Source organism: Rattus rattus, chromosome 1, assembly GCF_011064425.1.
Source record: "Rattus rattus isolate New Zealand chromosome 1, Rrattus_CSIRO_v1, whole genome shotgun sequence".
Taxonomy (NCBI): Eukaryota; Metazoa; Chordata; class Mammalia; order Rodentia; family Muridae; genus Rattus; species Rattus rattus.
Genome location: NC_046154.1, coordinates 94,226,195 through 94,234,798, shown reverse-complemented (window position 1 = coordinate 94,234,798; position 8,604 = coordinate 94,226,195). Strand labels below are relative to the sequence as shown.

The 8,604-nt window shown below is 47.6% G+C and overlaps 1 long non-coding RNA gene and 1 other non-coding gene across 3 annotated transcripts; both read right to left on the bottom strand.

Annotated features, from left to right (window-relative positions):
- Nucleotides 1-375: 375 nt before the first annotated feature.
- LOC116888536 lies at nucleotides 376-7,065 on the bottom strand. Of its 2 annotated transcripts, none has more exons than XR_004386319.1 (3): nucleotides 6,734-7,065; nucleotides 4,752-4,876; nucleotides 376-934 (listed from the first exon to the last, which is right to left on the bottom strand). It is a non-coding gene; the product is annotated as an uncharacterized LOC116888536 (long non-coding RNA). The 2 variants fall into 2 exon arrangements; XR_004386320.1 differs by having other exon boundaries at nucleotides 4,752-4,849.
- Nucleotides 7,066-7,765: 700 nt separating this feature from the next.
- Nucleotides 7,766-7,884, bottom strand: LOC116890451. The gene has a single exon (XR_004386643.1). It is a non-coding gene; the product is annotated as a small nucleolar RNA SNORA16B/SNORA16A family (small nucleolar RNA).
- Between the last annotated feature and the right edge of the window lie 720 nt (nucleotides 7,885-8,604).

Sequence of the window (8,604 nt, the reverse complement as noted above, 5' to 3'; positions counted from 1 at the left end):
CTGTCTGACATGGAAGCGACACATCTACAAAAGGGACCTGGCTCCGCTTGTGCAGACTCTATGTAAGGAAAAGAGAAGATACTGGTTTGGACTCTCAGGTGGCTGGTATCGATAGCCCGGGACTTGGAATGCATACTCAGTAGGAGGGGCTTGACCCACTTCATCATGGGCCAGCTGTTGCAAAAGCAACCCAAAAATAGAGATCCAGTCAGATCCCCATCGCCTTGGGTTATGGGGTCAGAAGCAGCGCTGGCAGCGCCTACGCACAGCCAGAAGAAAGAACAGGGTATCTGGAAGCTCCATGTGCACGGCAAATGCCTGTTGGTAAGTAGGGAGGCCGAGACCAAGGCAACTGAGGAACACCCCAGCCTTAGGGCTGACGACTGACAGCACAAGCTTTACAAGGAGGGTGGAGGCCACATCTGGACAGCCTTGTGGGGTATGGCTCTGAAGGTCAAGGTGACGCAGCCTCAGTGCCTCCATGGAAGACCAGTTAGCAGGCCATGATGGGCAGACTGTTTCAGCAGAGCATGACCAGAGCAGCGGGCCGTGTGGGGACTCATGAGAGAACGAGGGTTCTCCTAATGTAAGCTCTGAGTGTACAGAAGCCAAAGAAATCCAGAACTATCACCAAACTTGACCTTCCTTGGTCTCTGAAACACCAGAAGCTACTAGAGACCTGTGTCTGATCAGTTGGCCAGAACATGGTTTGGAAATGAGGGGTTGGGGGACACACTCTGGTTCCAGTCAGCAATGTCCTTTCATTGTGGGAATCACACGGGGGAGTGTTCAGCACGCGAAGTCTCCTGCTGGGTTATCCAGTATAAGTTTGTGAGGGGACTCAAGCCCAATCGACCACATTCTTAGTACTTATCTCATTCTTCACTCGAATCTCAGTGGCAAGGGTTGCAGGCATTCTGAGGACTGAAATGAGCTGGCGGCAGAAAATGAAAGACAAGTCATGGTCAGAGTGCCCCATAGGCAAGGCAGTGGTTCAGCTCCCTACCTAGGTGCCATGAATGACAAGCACTCACCAGGCTTCAAGGCTCCCCTGGAGGAGCTGCTGGAATGGCGTCTGAGCATCCTAATAAAGTGTCTGCTGGTTGCAGACTAACTACCAACTATGTAAAATAGGAGCATTCCAATCGGGAAGTAGATTTTAAATAGAAGACCTTTATATATATATTTTTTTTTGGTTCTTTTTTTTCGGAGCTGGGGATTGAACCCAGGGCCTTGCGCTTCCTAGGCAAGCGCTCTACCACTGAGCTAAATCCCCAACCCCGACCTTTATATTTTTAAAATTAAAAATGTACTTTGCGTGTGTGTGTGTGTGTGTGTGTGTGTGTGTGTGTGTGTGTGTGTAGTTTTCATGTACCACACATGTATGGAGGTGGTTTCAGAGGCCAAAGGTGTTTAGATTCCTCAGAGCTGGAGTCATAGGCAGTTCTGAGCCCAATTGAGTTCCGGGACCCAAACCTACATTCTGTGCAAGAGCAGTAAGTACACTTAACTGTTGAGCCATCTCTCTAGCCCTAAATTGTACTTAATTTTAAACCACTTTAATTTCAATGCAAAGGGCTAACAGTGACCAGTGGGCTGGTCTTTCCAATAGGCAGCAAGGTGCATGATCTCTGCGTGATCACGTAAGCAACCAGCCCACACTGCAGTGGCAAACCAGCTCTTACTCCTTCCCCGAGGCTCAGCCCAGTCTGGAGACACCAAGTAAACTGTTTGCACAATTCAATTCATTAAAAAAAACCAACCCACTAAGTAAGGCTCACTGCTAGCCCACGTCAAGTTTGTGCTTTGCTTCATCTTTTCTTTTTTTATTGGATATTTTATTTAATTATATTTCCAATGTTATCACCTTTCCAAGTTTCCCCTCTGGAAACCCCCATCCTATCCTGCCTCCCCCTGCCTTTATGAGGGTGCTCCCCCACCCACCCCTGCCCCCGGCATTCCCCTACACTGGGGCATCAAGCCTTCACAGGACCAAGGGCCTCTCTTCCCATTGATATCCAATAAGGCCATCTTCTGCTACATATGTGGCTGGAGGCATGTGTTACTTCATGTGTACTCTTTGGTTAGTGGTTTAGTCCCTGGGAACTCTGGGGTGTCTGGTTGGTTGATATTGTCGTTCTTTTTATGGGGTTGCAAACCCTTTCAGCTCCTTTAGTCCTTTAACACCTCCATTGGGGACCTCCTTTTCAGTTCAGTGGTTGACTGTAAGCATCCGCCTCTGTATTGGTCAGGCTCTGGCAGAGCCTCTCAGGAAACAGCTATACCAGGCTCCTGTCAGCATGCACTTCTTGGCATCTGCAATATTGTCTGGGTTTGGTGGCTGTATATAGGATGGATCCCCAGATGGGGAAGTCTCTGGATGGCCTTTCCTTCAGTCTCTGCTCCATTCTGTCTCCATATCCAACCTTCCAACCCCGTGAATATTTTGTTTCTCCTTCTAAGGAGGACTGGAGCATCCATGATTTTGTCGTCCTTCAGCTTCATGTGGTCAGTGGATTGTATTTTGGATAATTTGAGCTTTTGGGCTAATATCCACTTATCAGTGAGTGCATACCATGTGTGTTTTTCTGTGATTGGGTTACCTCACTCAGGATATTTTCTAGTTTTTCCCATTTGCCTATGAGTTTCATGAGTCATTGTTTTTGATAGCTGAGTAATATTCCATTGTGTAGATGTACCACATTTTCTGTGTCCATTCCTCTGTTGAAGGGCATCTGGATTCTTTCCAGCTTCTGGCTATTATAAATAAGGTTGCTATGAACATAGTGGAGCACGTGTCTTTTTTATATGTTGGGGCATCTTTTGGGTATATGCCCAAGAGAGGTATAGCTGGATCCTCAGGCAGTTCAATGTCCAATTTTCTGAGGAACCTCCAGACTGATTTCCAGGATGGTTGTACCAGTCTGCAATCCCACCAACAATGGAGGAGTGTTCCTCTTTCTCCGCATCCTCGCCAGCATCTGCTGTCACCTGAGTTTTTGATCTTAGCCATTCACACTGGTGTGAGGTGAAATCTCAGGGTTGTTTTGATTTGCATTTCCCTTATGACTAAAGATGTTGAACATTTCTTTAGGTGTTTCTCAGCCATTCGGCATTCCTCAGCTGTGAATTCTTTGTTTAGCTCTGAACCCCATTTTTTAATAGGGTTATTTGTCTCCCTGCAGTCTAACTTCTTGAGTTCTTTGTATATTTTGGATATAAGGCCTCTATCTGTTGTAGGATTGGTAAAGATCTTTTCCCAATCTGTTGGTTGCCGTTTTGTCCTAACCACAGTGTCCTTTGCCTTACAGAAGCTTTGCAGTTTTATGAGATCCCATTTGTTGATTCTTGATCTTAGAGCATAAGCCATTGGTATTTCATTCAGGAAAATTTTCCCCTGTGCCCATGTGTTCCAGATGCTTCCCTAGTTTTTCTTCTATTAGTTTGAGTGTGTCTGGTTTGATGTGGAGGTCCTTGATCCACTTGGACTTAAGCTTTGTACAGGGTGATAAGCATGGATCGATCTGCATTCTTCTACATGCTGACCTCCAGTTGAACCAGCACCATTTGCTGAAAATGCTATCTTTTTTCCATTGGATGGATTTGGCTCCTTTGTCAAAAATCAAGTGCCCATAGGTGTGTGGGTTCATTTCTGAGTCTTCAATTCTGTTCCACTGATCTACCTGCCTGTCTCTGTGCCAATACCATACAGTTTTCATCACAGTTGCTCTGTAATACAGCTGGAGGTCAGGGAGCCTTTGACACATTTTAAGGTGACTCCAAGGTGCAGCTGGACAAGAATTTGGGAATTTGGGAGTTGCGGTCCCTACCCTTGATTCTTTCTCAAGGTCAGGGCATGCTATAATAAAGCACAGGCTGGAGGACGAATCTGCTTCGTGGGACAAGCACTGGGACGGTGCCTAACTGCTGCCTAACCTGCCTAATGAGTATTCAGACACAAGGCCTAGATGTCCCCACGACTGCTAGGAATGGGGTGAGCACAGAGACACCAAAAGCTAAGCTTGAGCCCATTGTCCTGCCTCTGTCAGCAACTGGCAAGTCTCACCCGTCCGACTTACTGAGGAAAAGCTGCATTTTCTGAAACTCGAAGTTTTCTGAATTCCAGCCCATTGCCTGCCTGTGTCTGCCCATGCATTCCCCAGAGACAGGCAGCTAGATGTGACTTGGGTTGGTCCTCAGGGATGTTCCAGCCTCAGCTGCTCTGTACTGGTTCCCTGGGAACCACTCCCGTGGGTACCTTGCCTGGCGGCCTGCTCTTTCTCTCCTTCCCTGGCTTCTGTTTCAACATGTGTGCCCTGTGAGGACCCAGACTGTCTCATGCCCCCGACTTTCCTTTCTCCTTGTCACTCTGCATTCTCTACCTTCTGAAAGGGGCCCCTCCCCATGCACACTCTGCTGCATTGCTTAATAAACACCGTGTCCTTGTGGCTGTTCCCACCACCTTGGCCACATCGTCCTTTGCCCCTGCAGGTTGATCCTGAGTGCCCTCATAAAGGCATTTGCTTGCAAACAAGAAGCGCCCACACACCAATCCTACCATCATAAAGTTGTCCCCCACCGCCTCTACTGAATCCACCCTGACCCAGTGGCCTTGGGAGGCTGAAGATCCTGTTGCTGACTGACTGCTCTTCTCAGGCTTGAAGGTCTGTCCGTCCTGTCACATGCTCATACAAACTGCCTGGTGAGACCCCGCCACCCACCTATTCCACAGAGCAGGGCAACCACAATACCTTGCAGGGATCGCAAAGTGTGTCTCCAGGACAGCCAATGAGGGTGACGCCAGGAAGATCCAGGTCCAGATATGATGTCTGGTAAGCTGAGCCATGTTCTACATTAAGAGAAGAGAGACAGAGATCTGACCAACGTGATTCTCGTTTCACCTGAGCGAACCTTTCCTAGAATCTTCCCTCTCTTCCCTGGCAGCAACACACGCCTGGGGGCAGCTGTGTCTTGAGCCCGGTCCCGGAACACAAGGAGATACATGGAACGGATTTAGCAGGCGCTCGTCAAGTTCCGGTTCTCTTGTGACTTGAGAACTGGAGCGCGCTAGGGACACTGTAAATATAAAGGCGTTTGGGAAGGTGGGTGGGTGGCTCCAGGGTCCCTCTGGCCACCTGAGTTTTGGGTTGCCTTTTACAGTTATTTTATGTCTATGTTTGCAAGTACAGCATGTGTGTGCAGTGCCCGAGGAGCCCAGAAGAGGGCACTGGATCTCCCAAAGCTGGAATTCACAGGTTTGCACTCCACCATGGGGGTTCTAAGAGAGGAACTTCTGCAAAAGTGGCCAGTGCTTAACCAGTCACCTCCCCAGCTCCTCTGAGCTGCTTTATCGTCCAAAGCCAAATGTCGAAGAAGTAAATAGCGACCAGAGACTCATGTGTCTCATGGTCACCACCCTGGGTGGAGTGGAGTTGGAATGGGAGTGGTGAGGTCACCTGGGAAGAGTAAACATCTACGATAAAGCCTCAGGCCCAGCATACATGCTTTGTGTGACCCTGCCCCACTTGTACTCTGCCCTCTAGGTCTGGCAGTGACCTGGGGAAATCTCTGTCTTAATCTTCCCTGCTCACCCTGCTTCCCACACAGTGAGACGGTTCTGGGAAGGAAGTGGTGGCAATCACTGCTCCAGTGCCCTCTAGTGTCTTGTGGGGAAATTGCAGCTTGTTGCCTGGCGTTCCTGCAATTTGCTGCTTCTTAAGAGAGTGGTCCAGAGGCTGGGGATATGACTCAGCTGGTCAAGGGCTTGCCATGCAAACACAAGGACATGAGTTCAATCCCCAGGACCTATGTTAGAAACTCAACCCAACCCAAATCAACCAAGTGAAAAATCAAAACCCAAAAGCCAGGTATAGTGGCACACACTGGTAATCCTAATATCAGGGAGGCAGAGGCAGGCGGGTCCCATGCTTCCTTGGTGAAGTCCGGACTGGAGAGAGACCCTGTCTCAAACAAATAAAAGCAAGAGATACAAGAGTTCGGAGGAAGAATACCCAAGGTTAGCCTCTGGCGCATGCACATAAACACACATGTATAGTGAGTACAATGTACAGGCAAACGCACAGGAAGGTAGGTTAGAAAGTCACCAGCTCTATTACTGCAGCTCATACTCATACTCCCAGCTGCAGAGTAGAAAGCCCCAGCTGCCTCTTTGTCCTCCTTAAGTTAAATGGCAGAAAAAGGAGTAATGAGAGGCCAGAACGCACACTGACACATTCTTTCAAAAGCAAAGGCCAGGGTGAGGCCCGACACGGTGCAGCGTTTGCTCCCTCAGAGATCATCCGTCATGTGGTAGAACTGTCTTTATATAGCTCGCCATCTAACCCTGTAACCCAGGGGCCACCGTACTTCGTATTTAACAGACAAATGGAGGCCCAACAAGCTTTATGCCTTCCTTGACAATGACCTGGCTAGTAGGAGAGAAAAAAAAATTGAATTCAGGTTTCTATTTGAAATTCTTCATCATCCAGATTTCAACTCTCGGGACTCCCTTCCCTTCTTTGTAAAGGGACTTTGAGGGGAGGGGAAACTGATTCTGAGGGTGCCTTCCCAATTTCACGTGGCCACAGGTATCGGAAGAAAGCCAGGAAGGACACTAAACCCACAAACCTCTCCTGTTTTGTCCCTTTTGCTACCTGCAAGGCCTGAGCTCTCACTTCCAGCTGGCTTTAGCTGCCAGAACAGAGCCTCTGCCCCTAAGAGGCTATATTCTTACCAAAGGCCCATCCTTCCCTCTTTATCACAAGATCTGCCCAGTTTCTAGAAGAGTGACTTCAACTTCATCTTCTTTGCAGTCGGGCTCATCTCAGTCTTCTAAGGGTCAGGAAGAACCCCAAAATGAAACAGCTGACCACACCCTCTCCTCTCCTCAAATGCTCAGGGACACCTCCCCTGGACCGGCAACCCAAAGGCACTGCTCTGCACCCCTGACACCAGTATGACTGTTGAGGATTTAAACTGTCACCAGAGCCCAACCAAGAGGCTTCTCTGACATCACTGGTGACGCCAGAACATTCTATGGTCCAGTGCCAACGGACAGCAACTGTAGGAACTCTTCAAGGGGAAGGTTTTCATTAAAAATCCCTATGGACATGCTTTTGTGATACATATTTGAGGTATAGCATCTATGAAAGCACACCCATTTACACATGCACTTGGTGAGTTTTGATTGATATACCTATGTATCTTCTATCTTTATGTAATCTATACGATCAATTTAAAGACCTAAAAGATTCTTTGTGTCCTTAGTTTTCTATCCACCCTTAGTTTTAGAAATTCACTCTCCAATAAAAAAAACAAGAAAAAATAAATTTACCCATGTGGTTTCAGATAGATACGTGTGCACATGCGTGCATTTGAGAGTACACACACACACACACACACACACACACTTTTAAATGAAGAACATAATTAACAATGAGTAATCTTACTGTTCCTTCTCTCTAGTCTCCTGAGACATAACGTCTGGCTGGTCTCTGGTCTGGTACTTGTGCCTGCAGCTTTTCAGGCAGTAACCAAAAGCATTGTCCCGATCAGTTTCAGGACTCACTGGTTGATCCTTGGACATTTGCCCCACCGACTCCCAGCTGCTCTTCTCTACCTGCTTCTCAGGGTTGCTGAACTCCTGAGAAACCCCATTCTGGGGAGCTCTACGTGAAGACCTCAACATTTCCCGCTGGCCCATGGGGCAGCCGATTTTAACAAAGGCCTCTGTCTATCTCTGGAGAACTGACGACAGCGGTGACACAACTGGATTTCCTCCAAACATCGCTATCAGTCACAGGCCGTCGGGAGAAAGTTACTCTGGGCTCTGTTTGGACCATAGCAGCTGTGTGGAATCGGCTGGGGTGTTCACAGTAGACATTAGGTTTATTTCTGTACATTTGGGGTGTTGTAGCCATTGAACTCTTGTTCTTGTACTTTAGAAAAAATGAGAGACATGCTTGTTTCTTTTTTCTCAGATTTTAATCTTTTATTACATCAATTGATTGTGTGTAGTGTGTGTGTGTGTGTGTGTGTGTGTGTGTGTGTGCGCGCGCGTGTGCACACGTGTAGGTCAGAGGACAATTTGCAGGAATCAGCTCTTCCCTTCCACAGTGTGGCTCTGGGGATCAAGTTTGGATTATCATATTAGCAACATGGAGCTTTTCCTGGCTGAAGCATCTTGCCAGCCTCTGTCTCTCCCTTCACCTCCTGGGTGTGGTGCAGTGACTAGACCTCCCCTGCTATGCTCCCATCATGGTATATTGTGGTGCCCATCACAGGACCAAGACCCACAGAGTGACACTGTGAAACCTCCAGCCTTTCCTCATGCTCAGTTGTTAACTGGAAGTGTTTGGTCACAGCAGTGGAGAGCAGACTCAAGCCGAGCTAATCTCAGAAGTCAGAAGATTTCGTCAGAATGTTTAAATTCTGCAGAGCATCATGTCCGACAGTGATGGGATTAAGTTAGAAATCAATAATGATAATAATGTACAAAACGTTTGAGAACTCTTTAAATACTTGGAAATGAAACAACATATTTTTAACCCAATCACGAGCAAAGGAGAACAAGGAAAACCATAAAATATTTTTTAACTGAGTGAA